At 44.0% G+C, this 18336-nt stretch overlaps 1 pseudogene; it reads left to right on the top strand.

Annotated features, from left to right (window-relative positions):
- The first annotated feature begins 15583 nt into the window (after positions 1 to 15583).
- Positions 15584 to 18336, top strand: part of LOC138357055 (papilin-like) — a 7520-nt pseudogene continuing 4767 nt past the window's right edge.

Genomic DNA, 18336 nt, shown 5'->3' with positions numbered 1-18336 from the left:
TGTCTCTCTGGTTCCTCTAATGTTAGTCACTGTCTCTCTGGTTCCTCCCATGTTAGTCACTGTCTCTCTGGTTCCTCCATGTTAGTCACTGTCTCTCTGGTTCCTCTAATGTTAGTCACTGTCTCTCTGGTTCCTCCCATGTTAGTCACTGTCTCTCTGGTTCCTCCCATGTTAGTCACTGTCTCTCTGGTTCCTCCCATGTTAGTCACTGTCTCTCTGGTTCCTAATGTTAGTCACTGTCCTCTGGTTCCTCCCATGTTAGTCACTGTCTCTCTGGTTCCTCCCATGTTAGTCACTGTCTCTCTGGTTCCTCCCATGTTAGTCACTGTCTCTCTGGTTCCTCTAATGTTAGTCACTGTCTCTCTGGTTCCTCCCATGTTAGTCACTGTCTCTCTGGTTCCTCCCATGTTAGTCACTGTCTCTCTGGTTCCTCCCATGTTAGTCACTGTGTCTCTGGTTCCTCCCATGTTAGTCACTGTCTGGTTCCTCCCATGTTAGTCACTGTCTCTCTGGTTCCTCCCATGTTAGTCACTGTCTCTCTGGTTCCTCCCATGTTAGTCACTGTCTCTCTGGTTCCTCCCATGTTAGTCACTGTCTGGTTCCTCCCATGTTAGTCACTGTCTCTCTGGTTCCTCTCATGTTAGTCACTGTCTCTCTGGTTCATCTCATGTTAGTCACTGTCTCTCTGGTTCCTCTCATGTTAGTCACTGTCTCTCTGGTTCCTCTCATGTTAGTCACTGTCTCTCTGGTTCCTCTCATGTTAGTCACTGTCTCTCTGGTTCCTCTCATGTTAGTCACTGTCTCTCTGGTTCCTCTCATGTTAGTCACTGTCTCTCTGGTTCATCTCATGTTAGTCACTGTCTCTCTGGTTCCTCTCATGTTAGTCACTGTCTCTCTGGTTCCTCTCAAGTTAGTCACTGTCTCTCTGGTTCCTCTCATGTTAGTCACTGTCTCTCTGGTTCCTCTCATGTTAGTCACTGTCTCTCTGGTTCCTCCCATGTTAGTCACTGTCTCTCTGGTTCCTCTCATGTTAGTCACTGTCTCTCTGGTTCCTCTCATGTTAGTCACTGTCTCTCTGGTTCCTCTCATGTTAGTCACTGTCTCTCTGGTTCCTCTCATGTTAGTCACTGTCTGGTTCCTCCCATGTTAGTCACTGTCTCTCTGGTTCATCTCATGTTAGTCACTGTCTCTCTGGTTCCTCTCATGTTAGTCACTGTCTCTCTGGTTCCTCTCATGTTAGTCACTGTCTCTCTGGTTCCTCTCATGTTAGTCACTGTCTGGTTCCTCCCATGTTAGTCACTGTCTCTCTGGTTCCTCTCATGTTAGTCACTGTCTCTCTGGTTCCTCCCATGTTAGTCACTGTCTCTCTGGTTCCTCCCATGTTAGTCACTGTCTCTCTGGTTCCTCCATGTTAGTCACTGTCTCTCTGGTTCCTTCCATGTTAGTCACTGTCTGGTTCCTCCCATGTTAGTCACTGTCTCTCTGGTTCCTCTCATGTTAGTCACTGTCTCTCTGGTTCCTCTCATGTTAGTCACTGTCTCTCTGGTTCCTCTCATGTTAGTCACTGTCTCTCTGGTTCCTCTCATGTTAGTCACTGTCTCTCTGGTTCATCTCATGTTAGTCACTGTCTCTCTGGTTCCTCTCATGTTAGTCACTGTCTCTCTGGTTCCTCTCATGTTAGTCACTGTCTCTCTGGTTCCTCTCATGTTAGTCACTGTCTCTCTGGTTCCTCCCATGTTAGTCACTGTCTCTCTGGTTCCTCTCATGTTAGTCACTGTCTCTCTGGTTCCTCTCATGTTAGTCACTGTCTCTCTGGTTCCTCTCATGTTAGTCACTGTCTCTCTGGTTCCTCTCATGTTAGTCACTGTCTGGTTCCTCCCATGTTAGTCACTGTCTCTCTGGTTCATCTCATGTTAGTCACTGTCTCTCTGGTTCCTCTCATGTTAGTCACTGTCTCTCTGGTTCCTCTCATGTTAGTCACTGTCTCTCTGGTTCCTCTCATGTTAGTCACTGTCTCTCTGGTTCCTCTCATGTTAGTCACTGTCTGGTTCCTCCCATGTTAGTCACTGTCTCCTGGTTCCTCTCATGTTAGTCACTGTCTCTCTGGTTCCTCCCATGTTAGTCACTGTCTCTCTGGTTCCTTCATGTTAGTCACTGTCTCTCTGGTTCCTCTCATGTTAGTCACTGTCTGGTTCCTCTCATGTTAGTCACTGTCTCTCTGGTTCATCTCATGTTAGTCACTGTCTGGTTCCTCCCATGTTAGTCACTGTCTCTCTGGTTCCTCCCATGTTAGTCACTGTCTCTCTGGTTCCTCCCATGTTAGTCACTGTCTCTCTGGTTCCTCTCATATTAGTCACTGTCTCTCTGGTTCCTCCCATGTTAGTCACTGTCTCTCTGGTTCCTCTCATGTTAGTCACTGTCTCTCTGGTTCCTCTCATGTTAGTCACTGTCTGGTTCCTCCCATGTTAGTCACTGTCTCTCTGGTTCCTCCCATGTTAGTCACTGTCTCTCTGGTTCCTCCCATGTTAGTCACTGTCTCTCTGGTTCCTCCCATGTTAGTCACTGTCTCTCTGGTTCCTCCCATGTTAGTCACTGTCTCTCTGGTTCCTCCCATGTTAGTCACTGTCTCTCTGGTTCCTCCCATGTTAGTCACTGTCTGGTTCCTCCCATGTTAGTCACTGTCTCTCTGGTTCCTCCCATGTTAGTCACTGTCTCTCTGGTTCCTCCCATGTTAAACAATGTCTGTCTCTACTTCCTCCCAAGTTTGGACGTGATAAACAATGTCTGACTATGATTCCTCAATTGTTAGTAAGACCCCCGTCACCTGAATTCATTCCCCACTGGATGCATTTAACGCTAAGCTAGTTCATCCACTTGGATTGGTCGGTACAGTGACGGCCTTGCACCTGGCAGGGTCGGAGTCCGATCCCTCCAATGGACCAAAGTGGATGGGTACCGTTCCATTGACCCCGTTCTCCTCCTCCTCTGTCCCTTTCCGGTACTGTACGGTTAATCTGGCTTGGAAGAATATCTTCCCTTTCCCATCCACTCACTCCCTCTTCCTTACTCTCACTCCTCTCACTCCTTCCTCAATAGTGTCTTTCCTCCTCTTTGTTCCATTCTATCCCGTTATTCCTCTCCATCCCGTTAACTCTCTACTGACGGATAATGGCATATTGTTGACCGATTAATAAATGAACTTTAGTCCTGAGCTGTAGTAAACTCAGTGAGTATACCTAGAAGTGGTGTAACCCACTTCTAGGTATACACACTGAGCGGTACACAATACACCGTTCATTGCATTCGACTACTAATGTTTGGAATGTCGGGTTTAGGAGCTGAGGCTCCACCCTAAAGGATCATGTAGCCTAGGACACATACACACACACACACACACACACACACACACACACACACACACACACACACACACACACACACTACAACACACACACCTGTTTAAGCGACGAAGAGTCGTGGGAACGGAAAGTTAAGGGTGTAATCTTCATGTCTCGCATGATAGGAAGTTGCCAGCGCTTTCTACACTCGAGGTGTGTTCATTCTTGTTCAGCTGTTCAATCCTGTTCAACACACACACACACACACACATACACCTGGGTTGAACGTGTTAATTGCGTGAATATACTGCCTGGACACCTAAACACATTACCTGGACAGATATGTGTTGTATGGACAATACAAGACACCGACACAACATCTTTCACAACATCCGGACATAAATCCTGGACACAAAGTCAATAAACACGGAAGTAGTGACCAGTGTTGACATATATTAAACTTTAGTTAATACCTCAATACACTGCCTATATAGGTTTTAAACAAGGAAATACACCCAGAGGCGAACCCCGCTACTCGGTGTATATTATACTGAGAGTTTACTTACTAAAGTATACTTTCTGGTCAGGAAGCTTTAAGAATTGCTTCACCAACCCTCCAGAGGCTGATATACCTGAAGCCTAACACCAAAATATATACACCAGGGATATATATTAATATATATATATATATATATATATATATATATATATATATATATATAATATATACACACACACACAGCGAGGCGTGCCTCTCTTGGTGAATATATTTTAGTGAAGGGGTACCACCTCTGGTGCAAGTGTAGGGACCCATAGCCTCGGAGAAGAGAATTGTATTTTATTTTATTTTATTTTAGTCCTAGGCTATGTCCAAGACTAAAGTATACTTTCTGGTTGGTCAGTGAGCTATTGTGAGTGATCAACCCTCCAGAGGTTGAGAGGCTTCAAGCTAAACACAAAACCACTGCTGGGTCATTTTTCCCGGATTCATTTTGATTGACTTCGAAATATACCCAATGACTTCCACCTTAACTTCTACTGACTCTTACCACTCTGCCTTTATCAGCGGTGACAATCACTTATCATGTGTGAGTTCAACTAACCTGTCGAAGTCAGCAATTAGCCATCTACAACGGGCTAGTGGTGTGAGTTTGTCCCCCTTAGTTGGGGTGTAATCTAACTTGTATATGACACATGATTATTACACACATTCCTTGTCATTTATGTAAATCGGGAATAGAAGTGGTCCCAAGATATGCCCCTCTTGCAGTACACTCCATATGTTGCGTACCAACCATTCTATTACACGTTATACGGGCTCACCATAGCCCGTGCTGCTTGGAACTTTTTGTTCCAGGTAGCGAATCTTAAACAACAACAACAACAACATCTAATACACTTCACTGGAATACTATCTATCGCTGGTTTACATTTCGTGATTTTTTGTGCCTTGTAGGTCAACCCGTTCTCGCAACTTTAATAAGTCAATATTGACTTATTAGTTGCGTGCATAGGTGACATACTAAACATAATAGTTTCCCTTGAAAAGCTTCATAGAAAACACCGACCTTACCTAACCTACTTAGTATGTTAAAATAAGCATCTTATAGCTTCGTAATTACAATTGTTACTTAACCTATTATAGGTATAGGTTAGGTAATAATTGTAATTACGAAGCAATAAGATGCTTATCTTGACATACTAAGTAGGTTAGGTAAAGTCGGTGTTTTCTATGAAGCTTTTCAAGGGAAACTATTATGTTAAGTATGTCACCTATGCACATATTTAATAAGTCAATATTGACTTATTACATTTGCGAGAACGGGTTGTGTAGGTAGACCTTCGCGCCTGTTACATCCAGCTTTTCTTGTGATGAAAGTTTATGACGATGTACTTTAATATAAATATAAAAAATATAAATATAAAAATTCTAAATATAAACATTTTCAGAATATAAAACATTCTGAAAATCCTGAAAATACACGTTTGTTGCGTTGGGCTTACTGCAGTTAACATATTAGGACTATACTGTATTTAAAATTCTAACATCGAGAGGGATACATATACTCATAAATACACCAACGTTCCACGGGAGACATCTCCCGTCACGCAGGGTGCAGTCGCACCTCCACAGATCTCCAGTGTCATCTATTGATACTGGTGATGGCTCAAAAGGGCCACCACTTACGGGCTATTCATGCCCGTGCCACCTTTTGGGTGGCTTAATCTTTATCAATCAATCAATCCAACGTTCCGGTGTTTTTACAGTTTACTTTAGTCCAAGACTATAGTATATATGTCTGCTGATCAGTGAGCTATTGTGTTACCTTAATAAGCTTTCATAGTTTGATATGCGTTAAGTCCAACACCAAAACAATCAAGGTTAAGGATTTACACCGAAAAATATCCCGTTTCACGATTTATGTGCAGTAATTCCTTGTGGTCTTAAAAGTCCCTTCAGAGTAATAAGACCAACACCAGACGAAGGAGTTTGGGCAGCAAGTGTTGAGTACTCACCTAGTTGTGCTTGCGGGGGTTGAGTTTTGGCTCTTTAGTCCCGCCTCTCAACTGTCAATCAATTCGTGTACAGATTCCGGAGCTTATTGGGCTCTATTAAATCTACATTTGAAACTGTGTATGGAGTCAGCCTCCACCACATCACTGCTTAATGCATTCCATTTGTTAACTACTCTGATACTGAAAAAAATCTATTGTCTCTGTGGCTCATGTGGGTACTAAGTTTCCACCTGTGTCCCCTTGTTCGCGTTCCACCCATGCTAAATAGTTTGTCTTTGCCCACCCTGACAATACCCCTGAGAATTTTGTAGGTGATTATCATGTCTCCCCTTACTCTTCTGTCTTCTAGGGACGTGAGGTTTAGCTCCAGTAGCCTTTCCTCGTAGCTCATACCTCTCAGTTCTGGGAGTAGTCTAGTGGCATACCTCTGAATCTTCTCTAGCTTTGTCTTGTGTTTAACTAGGTATGGACTCTAGGCTGGAGCTGCATACTCCACGATTGGTCTGACATAAGTGTTATACAGGGTCCTGAACGATTCCTTACACAAGTTTTTAAAGGCAGTTCTTATGCTGGCCAATCTTGCTTATGCCGCTGATGATATCCTTTAGATGTGGGCTTCTGGGGACAGGTTCGGTGTGATATCAACCCCCAGATCTTTCTCTTTATGTAACTCTTGCAGAATTTCACCTCCCAGATGGTACCTTGTGTTCAGCCTCCTGCTCACTTCGCCTAATTTAATTAATTTACACTTTCCTGAGTTAAACTTTAGTAGCCATTTTCTAGACCATTCCTCCAGTTTGTCCAGATCGTCCTGTAGTCTCTATCTATCTTCATCTGTCTTGATTCTTCTCATAATTTTTGCATCATCAGCAAACATTGAAAGGAACGAGTCTATACCCTCTGGAAGATCGTTTACATATATAAGAAACAGGATGGGTCCAAGTACAGAGCCCTTTGGGACTCTGCTGATAACACCTCGCCACTGTGATGTCTCCCCCCCCCCCCCCACACACAGTTACTCGCTGTTTTATGTTGCTTAGATACTCCCCTTTGTCCAATGGAGCACCTTACCTTTAACTCCTGGCTGTTTCTTCAACTTTTGTAACAACCTTTTATGGAGGTACTGTTTCAAAGGCTTTCTGACAGTTCAAGAAAATGCAGACTGCCCACCCTTCTCTTTCTTGCTTAATTTTTGTCGCCTGGTCATATAATTCTATTAAGCCTGTGAGGCTCGATTTACCATCCCTAAACCCATGCTGGTGGTGTGTTACAAAGCTCTTTCCCCTCCATATGTTCTATGAGCCTTTTCCTCGCGAACTTCTCCATCACCTTCCATGGTATACAAGTTAGGGAATCTGGCCTGTAGCTCAGCGCCTCTTGCCTGCCACCCTTTTTGTATATTGGGACTACATTAGCTGACTTCCAGCTTTCCGGAAGGTCTCCTGTTTCCAGTGATCTATTATACACCATAGAGAGCAGCACACTTAGTGCTTCTGCACCCTCCTTTAGTATCCACGGTGAGATTCCGTCAGGCCCAACAGCTTTTGTCACATTTAGCTCCAACAGATTCATTTTGGCCTCACTGGTGAGCTCAAATTCCTCCAAGGCTGCTTGGTTTGCCTCCTCATTTAGTATTGGGGCTTCTTGCTCTATTGTGAACACCTCTTGGAATCTATTGTTGAGTTCTTCACACACATTCTTGTCATTCTCTGTGTATCTCTCTCCACTTTTCTCAGTTTCATTACTTGTTCCTCACTGCTGTTTTCCTCATAATGTGGCTGTGGAGCAGTTTTGGTTGGATCTCTTTGCTTCTCTCCTCACTCTGTGGTACTCATTCCTGGCCCTTTGGTATCTCTCCCTGCTCTCTGGTGTTCTTTTATTCCTGTAGTTATTCCATGTTCTTGTACTCAATTGCTTCGCTACCTTACATTACTGATTGAACCATGGATTCTTCTGTTGTTCTTTCATTGTTCTCCTTTTGGAACAGGATAAACCTGTCTGCAGCTTCCTGGGACTACTGGGTGACGTAATCCATCATATCTTGAACAGTCTTTTCTCTGAGTTCTGTTTCCCATGGTATTCCCATTATGAAGTTCCTCATCTCGTCATATTTTCCTCTTCGGTAATTCAGGCTTTTCCTTTCCTATCCCATCCTTGGATAGGTTATCCCTACCTCCACCAAATACTCAAATGTCAAGAGTGTTCATACCGGGTTGCTTACTGGTTTGTTATGCAAGGGTCCTTGTCTGTTGACCAGACTACACACTAGAAGTTGAAGGGACGACGACGTTTCGGTCCGTCCTGGACCATTCTCAAGTCGATTGTTGTCCAGGACGGACCGAAACGTCGTCGTCCCTTCAACTTCTAGTGTGTGGTCTGGTCAACATACTTCAGTCCCGTTATTGGTCCTTGTCTGCTTCCATTCCTCCTTCATTTGCTTCGTCTGTGTCTCCTATCGTTCCTCGTCTTTCCGTTATTCCTTCCGTTTCTCTCTCAATCCACCCCTCTCCCTCTTCACGACCCTTACCACAATTCTTTCCCCCCATCCCGCCCTCCAGACACCCCACCCACCACCCATCTGATGGCCCCGTCATCCAAGGCTCACCCACTAACGCCGCGGCGGCCACCTGTCGTCGTCTACCAGGGCCGCTCCGGCTTGTTCACTGACTGCTTCCCGACCTTTAATTTGGGCTCTCCTCGACCACCTTGTGACGCGCTCTCCCAGCCCGGGGAGATATGTGGGCTGAGTGGAAGCGTGTTGTTGGAGAACAGGTTGTGTGGGGGGAGTAAGTTGTATAGCAAGGGAGACAGTGTTGTGTGTTGTGGGAGATAGACTGTGTTGTTGGGGTTGGTTACACGTAGAGGGAAGAAGACAAATATAGATAAAGACAGAGACAGACAGACAGACAAATAGACAGACAGAAAGACAGACAGACAGACAGACAGACAGACAGACAGACAGACAGACAGACAGAAGACAGACACAGACAGACAGACAGACAGACAGACCACAGACAGACAGACAGAAGGAAGCTGTCCCCTCCTCCCTGGAGACTGCCTTGTTTTTTAATACGGTAATTTAGTTAGCCATCAGAGCGAAGGTAATTGTCTGGGGCTTATTAAGGCAACTGCTTCCCATTGGTGCCTATGCTCCGTGCCTTTTATTGTGGAGTAAAAAGAAGACAGTTTTAATGTTTGTGAGTGAAGCGATGGTATGTTTTTGTGTGTCTGTGTTTGTACTCACCTACTTGTGCTGCCGGGGATTGAGCTTCAGCTCTTTGGTCCCCGCCTCTCAACTCTTAATCAATTGGTGTACAGATTCCCAAACCTATTAAGTCCTGTCATGATAGCATTTAAAGATAGGTTCGGGGTCTGGTCCACTAGGGGAGCCGGTCGGCCGAGCGGACAGCACGCTGGACTTGTGATCTTGTGGTCCCGGGGTCGATCCCGGGCGCCGGCGAGAAACAATGGGCACAGTTTCTTTCACCCTATGCCCCTGTTACCTAGCAGTAAATAGGTACCTGGGTGTTAGTCCTGTCACGGGCTGCTTCCTGGGGGGAGGCCTGGTCGAGAACCGGGCCGCGGGGACACTAAAGCACCGAAATCATCTCAAGATAACCTCAAGATAACCACTACTTCACTATTTTCTTAGCTATCCTGACACTTTTAATAAAATAATGAATCTTTGAGTCATTTAGTTAGAACTTTTTTGTTCCCATGTCAAAATAGGACAAATTCCCATGTCAAAATTCTCTTGTTTTTTTTTTGTTCTTATTCATGTCTCACACACGACGGTCTGCCCTTGTCTATGTCCGCTATAATTTTGTAGGCGGTGATCATGACTCCCCTGACTATGCTATCTTCCAGTGACGTGAAGTTTAATTCATGTCTTCGCGTAGCTCATACCTTTCAGCTCTGGCACTTGTGTTGTCTGGTGGTAAACCTCTGAGTGAGTGAGAGAGAGAGAGAGAGAGAGAGAGAGAGAGAGAGAGAGAGAGAGAGAGAGAGAGAGAGAGAGAGAGAGAGAGTGAGTGAGTGAGTGAGTGAGTGAGTGAGTGAGTGAGTGAGTGAGTGAGTGAGAGAGTGAGAGAGAGTGAGAGAGAGTGAGAGAGTGAGAGAGAGTGAGAGAGTGAGAGTGAGAGAGAGTGAGAGAGAGTGAGAGAGAGTGAGAGAGAGTGAGAGAGTGAGAGAGTGAGAGTGAGAGAGTGAGAGAGAGAGAGAAGAGAGAGAGAGAGAGAGAGAGAGAGAGAGAGAGAGAGAGAGAGAGAGAGAGAGAGAGAGAGAGAGAGAGAGAGAGAGAGATACAACAGTGTCTCAAAGTTAGAATGTATTTCTAAAAATGTATTCACGTCAGAAGAGTGTATGCGCGGAAGTGTATAAAAATCACTTATTGAGTTTGCCAGTGTGAGGATAGAGATCTTACAGAACGTTCATATTCCTTATCGTATGTCTCTAAAGTCTAAGGAGGCAATTGTTATTAGTGACATGAGACTAGGAAACATAGCTAACATACAAAAATGCTGACTGATATTTTTGCTGCCTGGGGGACACGAGACTATGCAGTCAACACCGAGGAAATTCTACATATTCGCTCAAAGATATGCGAATACATAGATATCAATACTCAAAACGGAAGAAATATATGGACCCAGATACGTGACTAGGAAGAACATTTAAGCTTAATTTAAGGAAAAACAGGCTTAGTTAGGTTTGGTGTTTGGGTTAAGGCCTATCAACCGCTGAAGGGTTATTCAGGTCACCACTATAGCCTACTGCACACAGTCTAAAATAATCTTTCAGTGTACATACACCGAGGAATGGAGTGCACCTCTCAATGTTTTGCTTGATGCTCAGGAATTAGTGTATGATAGAGAAGAACTGCAGCTACGGAGCCGGTCGGCCGAGCGGACAGCACGCTGGACTTGTGATCCTGTGGTCTCGGGTTTCACCCTATGTCCCCTGTTACCTAGCAGTAAAATAGGTACCTGGGTGTTAGTCAGCTGTCACGGGCAGCTGTCACGGGTTGCTGCCTCCACCCCTCCTAGGGGTGGAGGCCTGGTCGAGGACCGGGCCGCGGGGACACTAAAAAGCCCCGAAATCATCTCAAGATAACCTCAAGATAACGGAGGAGGAGGAGGAAGTGGGTGGGTGGATGCTGTCGACGGTTGGGGTGCCTTTACACCCCTCGGTGCTGTAAATTATTTGGAGAAATCGCCTTCCGCTTGAAGAAGCTGGAGAGTGTACTCGCCTAGATGGGCTCCAAGAGGTTTGAGCTGCGACTCTTGAAGCAGCCTCTTAACCCTTGTTGAGCTTCTTGAGTACATAGGTAGTCAACTTTAAAGTATCTTAGTAGTTCGTTCAGCTTCGCCGTTATCCGAACACTTTGAAAATGGTGTCATGTTACAGCATTCCTATGTAGCCAAACGAAGTTGACCAGACCACACACACTAAAGGTGAAGGGACGACGACGTTTCGGTCTCAAGTCGACAATCGACTTGAGAATGGTCCAGGACGGACCGAAGCGTCGTCGTCCCTTCACCTTCTAGTGTGTGTGGTCTGGTCAACTTACTTTAGCCACGTTATTGTGACTCATCACCTGCATATCCAAACGAAGTTTCTCACTATTTCTAATCAACCTTACACGTTCTACATCAGCTTAAAGCAACACCACATTATCAACCGCAATGGCAGCCGTTATCAACCACTAACCAACAGTAGAGAGAACTAGCGTTGGTTAATGCTAACCAACTATTACACCTACATTACCAACTGTCACTAATACCACCATTTCCATCATCACAACACACCTCAACCACCAACAACAACAACCCGACAAATCACTTCAACCATAGCTGCCACCCATCACCACTATCAATCTCTAACTCAACTTTCATCAACCACAGCCAAAGCCGTCGTCAATCTCTATCATAACTTTCAGTAACTGCTGCTATAACCACCATCAACCACCAGATACAGTATAATTCTGACAAATATTGAGTTCTGACCTTAGTTGATGTTAAGAGTAACTAGATTTAACAACCTTATATAAATACAGAGTAACTAAATTTAACAACCTTATATAAATATAAGGTTGTTAAATCTATATCTAAATATAAATGCAAAATAGATAAAATACGAATAATTAGTAGCAATCTTCATCCAAACATAAATATTGTATAAATATGTTAAAATGAGATCATTTGCATCAGTCTTTCTCTTCATATTCAGGGATGGTTCATCTGGGCGATCTTTAGTGGATTCCTCTTTAATCCAAACATCTTCTTCGACACCGGTGCCGGTGGCGGCTCCTCGTCCTCATCATCATCGTCGTCGTCATCGTCATCGTCATCATCGTCGTCAGGATCAATAGGCAGCAGCGTCGCCATCTTCCCTCTAGGTAAGTCCAGGAGGCAGACAAGTTTGCTCAACAGCACAAGCAATTCTTATTGTTATTACAGTTCTATTTGTTATTTAAGAAATCTAAGACTACTTTTACGTGTAACATTTGTTTGAAGCAGTGTTCATGCTTGAAATTTATTATGCATTGATCATTGTATTATTAAGTATTCATTTACACGATGTTTTTTTGAGTTGTTAAAGAGTATATGATGCAAACCGGTTGCCAATTCGAGGTTCGTAATTTGTGCCAGAGTTGGTGAAACGAGCGTTGAATTAATTACGTTCGTTCAAGGAGTATATGTCTGGAAGTTACGAATGTCATCTCTAATCTAGTGACTTATTCTTGATAGCGTTGTGGATTTTGTAGGAAGACCAACCACACACAGCTTGTTTGACCAGCCCGTTAACCAGGAAGTATAGTCAAAACCCGTCAACCAGGAAGTATAGTCAGAGCCCGTCAACCAGGAAGCCTAGTCAGAGCCCGTCAACCAGGAAGCCTAGTCAGAGCCCGTCAACCAGGAAGTCTAGTCAGAGCCCGTCAACCGGAAGCTTAGTCAGAGCCCGTCAACCAGGAAGCCTAGTCAGAGCCCGTCAACCAGGAAGTCTAGTCAGAGCCCGTCAATCAGAAAGCCTAGTCAGAGCCCGTCAATCAGAAAGCCTAGTCAGAGCCCGTCAACCAGGAAGTCTAGTCAGAGCCCGTCAACCAGGAAGTCTAGTCAGAGCCCGTCAATCAGAAAGCCTAGTCAGAGCCCGTCAACCAGGAAGTCTAGTCAGAGCCCGTCAACCAGGAAGCCTAGTCAGAGCCCGTCAACCAGGAAGCCTAGTCAGAGCCCGTCAACCGGGAAGTCTAGTCAGAGCCCGTCAATCAGAAAGCCTAGTCAGAGCCCGTCAACCGGGAAGCCTAGTCAAGAGCCCGGGCTGCGAGGAATCACTGAGTCTCAGAATCACATCAAGATCCCATCTCTTCTATGTTAGAAAAAGCGGACGAAGTATCTGGTCAGTTATGTATTTGTTTATATATTGAGACGACTCTGATACTGGAATCCCAAATGAGTGTTCCTTGATAGATCTAATTTGTGTGACAACTGGTTGTGTGTGTGTACAGAAATAGCGATTAACTTGACGAGATTATATGTGTATAAGCAACCCGTTCTCGCACTTGCTATTGTCAATATTGGCTTATTTAATAAGTGCATATGTGGCATACTAATTGATTGTGAATATTTTACTTTACCTTGAAAAGCTTCATAGAAAACCCCGACCTCACCTAACCTTCTTAGTATGTTAAGATAAGCATCTTATTGCTTCTTATTTACAATTATTACTTAACCTATCAACGATATAGGTTAAGTAATAATTGTAATTAAGAAGCAATAAGATGATTATCTTAACATACTAAGAAGGTTAGGTAAGGTCGGTGTTTTCTATGAAACTTTTCAAGGTAAAGTAAAATATTCACAATCAATTAGTATGCCACATATGCACTTATTAAATAAGCCAATATTGACTATAAGCAAGTGCGAGAACGGGTTGGTATAAGCATGTTGAATATTTTGGGTAGATCTTCAGTTTTATGTACATAAGCCACAACTATAACTTTCAATGTCAACATAACAATAATTCAAAACACCCAACTCATCTATATACGAATACCATATTGACCAAAATATGAGCAGAAAACAATTTAAAATTTGGAAATCCGCCACAAAAATATAACCCAAATACAAAAATGATTTAAAAGTGTGGCTATTTCCAAACTAGTCTTGTGTAAGCGTTTAATATGCATCAGGCCGACGCTCTTACATCAAATCAGACTGGTATTTTAAGATTTTATTTTAAAGAGCTTCAAACGTTAATGTAAAATAATGTGTGACAAACACAGGGGCGTATCACAAGAGACAATATTATTCCCACATCTTTAACACACTTCTTGTGTGAGCGAATGTTGGCGAGTTTCTATACTGGCGGATCAGGATTGCAGGGATTTGAGGGATGTAGGACCCACACACACACACACACACACACACACACACACACACACACACACACACACACCACACACACACACACACACACACACACACACACGCGCACACACACACCACACTCACACACACACACACACACACACACACACACACACACACACACACACACACACACACACACGTCCTCGCGGCCGAGTGGACAGTGCTTGGAAGTCGTAGTCCTAAGAGCCCGGGTTCGATTCCCAGCCAAGCAGAAACAAATGGTCATAATCTTTCACCTGATATCCATGTTTACCTAGCTGTAAATAGGTACTTGGGAGTTAGACAGCTGCTACGGGCTACATTCTGAGGATGTGTGGTGTGTTAACAGAGCAATATATCTAGTAGATATGATAGAGAAAATAAGGTCGGAAGTCAGTACATTAGACAACCGACGGTTAGGCGAGATCCAAGAGCTAATAGCTTGATCCTGTAGGCACGAACAGTAAATATGTACACACACGCGCGCACGCACACACAAACTTCTAGAGATTAACTTGTAGGAAAATAGAAAAGTATAAGATGGGCAAATTAAAAGACTGGTCCAACAAATGGCTTCTAGAGTTAAACTTAGGCAAGTGTAAACTAATGAAACGATGCCAGAAATAGGAGGCCAGACGCAAGGTACCAAATGGGAGATGAGATAGCTCAAACTGGCAGAGAAAAACCTCTGAGTTTAAACCACACTATTAACCTATACAGTCATACAGTCTCCGTGGTGTAGTGGTAAGACACTCGCCTGGCGTTCCGCGAGCGCTATGTCATGGGTTCGTATCCTGGCCGGGGAGGATTTACTGGGCGCAATTCCTTAACTGTAGCCTCTGTTTAACGCAACAGTAAAATGTGTACTTGGATGAAAAAACGATTCTTCGCGGCAGGGGATCGTATTCCAGGGACCATAGGATTAAGGACTTGCCCGAAACGCTACGCGTACTAGTGGCTGTACAAGAATGTAACAACTCTTGTATATATCTCAAAAAAAAAAAAAAAAAAAAAAAAAGCTAACGGATATCATCAGTGTCGTATGCTGATTTGACCAACATAAGTACTGCTTTTAGAAATCTGAACAAAGACCTTATATACCACGTGCATCACGCCAATCCTAAAATATGCAGTGCCATTAGGTTGTGAAAGGACTGCGCCAACTATTGTGCTCTTTGACATAATGAGCGTTCATAATTTCCAGCGTTGGTGTTTATCGGAAAACTTTAAACGTAGGTAACGACATCATCAAATCAGTATATAAACGTTTCGCAGGCGCAGCACCATTTATATTCCAGTTTGAGGCCCCGCCACTAAAACATGTTTCTCCTCCTCTTAGTGCTTCCGGTCGCTGGAGGTGGCGAATTTAACGACCTGGAGGAGTTCACGACAATCCCTTCAGATGAAGTAGACACGACGGACCCAACGGACGTGACAGACGCGACAGACCCAACGGACGTGACAGACGCGACGGACCCCACGAGCGAAGGGGGTACAACGGACCCCACGACTGAAGGGGGTACAGCGGACCCCACGACTGAAGGGGGTACAGCGGACCCCACGAGCGACGGAGACACGACGGAAAACACATTACGACCGTCTGTCGCAGGGGAAGCAGATACGACGAGTCCTACAGAACCAACGGCTGGAGGAGGAGCGACGGGCCCCACGGTAGCAAGTGGCGACGAATCAACAGTGTCATCGGATGGCATGTCCACCTTACCCTCAACTGGAGAAGGCTCCGATGCCTCGACCATGACGGCTGCTGGAGAAGGGGAGGAGACAACACCAACACCAGGGGACTCTACTGAACCCACAGACCCCACTACGTTGACTACTGACCAGGAATCTACCGGAGAAACAACATTACCTACAACATCAAACTTACCGTCCATCAGGCCCTCTGAGCCGAGTGGTGGCATGGTCGCAGTGCACGGGGCATTGTGGGATGTCCTGTCTTCCATTCTACCTGAGTAAGTACAGAGACGGGATGTAAGCAGTGTGGAATGTATGTGTTCACCTGTCCTCCTAACAGAGCGTCGCATTCTGACGTATACTCTACCCAAGGCCAAAAATTGTCGTACTAGAAAATGGTAGCTGCTCGCAAAATTGACAGTATCCCCTTTTTTGTTTTCGGTCTACTAGAAAGGTTAGGAGAGGACAGCTAAGTACGACAGTTTCTTGACGCTGGGAATCCTTAGGAGGACGGGCTGGAATGTGACCTTTCATGCACGCTAATGTATTTATACAAATGCGTCTATCTTGCCTGTGAGTGAAAGCGTATACATATGTATAGTCATCTTAGAAAACTAATTCTTACTCTCTGGTTCTCAAGCGTATAATCACGCACATAATTACAAAGATACATATAACAAACACGACTATAAAACACATTCATCATGAAACCAACAATTATTTTCCTGTAAAGTCATACACATTAGCACAAATATGTGCAGTAAATGCACTGCTTCGTTGGGTGTTGAAGATCTTTTGGTCTCTGAAGGATTATTAAGGTCACCCCTAATAGCTTGCAGATTATCAAGAGTATCTTAGTTCTGTGTTACACTAAGCAAGGCTCGCATATATATATGCGAGCCTTGCTTAGTGTAACACCTATATATATATACACTAAGCCTTGCTTAGTGTATATATATATATATATATATATATATATATATATATATATATATATATATATATATATATATATATTATATATATATATGAGACAAGACTAATGGATTAACTATTTAATTGATTAATTTTTTAACTCGTTTTAAATTTATGATTGTTGGTTTCTCTTTATTTTACAGTTAATAAGGTTTCTCCTCTAATTTGTTTAATGATTTCTAAGCTCGATTTTGGCATGCAAATCTTACTAAACTTCAAGTAATGTAGCCAGCTCTAAGGAAACTTTGCCTAACCTTATCTAACGTAATCCTAACCTAACCCAAGGCTAAATCCTAATCTAGCCAAACCTAATCTAACTTAAGTATAGCCTAATTATAACATAACCCAATCCTAGCATAATTTAATCCTAACATATCCGAATCCTAATCTAACCTAACCGATTTCTAACCTATTTCTAACATAGCCTATCCAAATTGGAACATAAAAAAAATCCAAACCTAATTCTAACTTGGCCTAACCTAACCTAACCTAACCTAACCCAAAGTAACACAAGCCGGCCAAAGTTCACCAAGTTCTCAAAGAGGAAGCCAGGGCTTCGCTGTCTCTTAAAGAGCGATTATAACTACAAGAGCTAAAAGAGGTAGAAACACGTAAGGTACTGGAAGGTGACACAGTAGGTACTGGAAGGTGACACAGTAGGTACTGGAAGGTGACACAGTTGGTACTGGAAGGTGACACAGTAGGTACTGGAAGGTGACACAGTTGGTACTGGAAGGTGACACAGTAGGTACTGGAAGGTGACACAGTAGGTACTGGAAGGTGACACAGTAGGTACTGGAAGGTGACACAGTTGGTACTGGAAGGTGACACAGTAGGTACTGGAAGGTGACACAGTAGGTACTGGAAGGTGACACAGTAGGTACTGGAAGGTGACACAGTAGGTACTGGAAGGTGACACAGTAGGTACTGGAAGGTGACACAGTAGGTACTGGAAGGTGACACAGTAGGTACTGGAAGGTGACACAGTTGGTACTGGAAGGTGACACAGTAGGTACTGGAAGGTGACACAGTTGGTACTGGAAGGTGACACAGTAGGTACTGGAAGGTGACACAGTTGGTACTGGAAGGTGACACAGTTGGTACTGAAAAGTGACACAGTTGGTACTGAAAATTGACACAACCCAATCCTAACTGTCTAAGCTGTCTAACTCCCAGGTACCTATTTACTGCTAGATAACAGGGGCCATCAGGGTGAAAGAAACTTTGCCCATTTGTTTCCGCCTCCACCGGGAATCGAACCCAGAATCTCAGAACTACAAATCCGAAGCGCTGTACACTCAGCTGTCAGGCCCCCCTGGCAAATGGGTGTGTAGATAGTCAATAGAGTGTAGAAAGTCAATGGATTGTGGGTTAACAGAGTACTGTAGATAGTGAATGGGTAT

The sequence above is a fragment of the Procambarus clarkii genome, chromosome 75 (genome assembly GCF_040958095.1).
Source record: "Procambarus clarkii isolate CNS0578487 chromosome 75, FALCON_Pclarkii_2.0, whole genome shotgun sequence".
NCBI classification, from domain to species: Eukaryota; Metazoa; Arthropoda; class Malacostraca; order Decapoda; family Cambaridae; genus Procambarus; species Procambarus clarkii.
The sequence above is the reverse complement of the archived record's forward strand: the minus strand, read 5'-3'. Positions and strand labels throughout refer to the sequence as shown.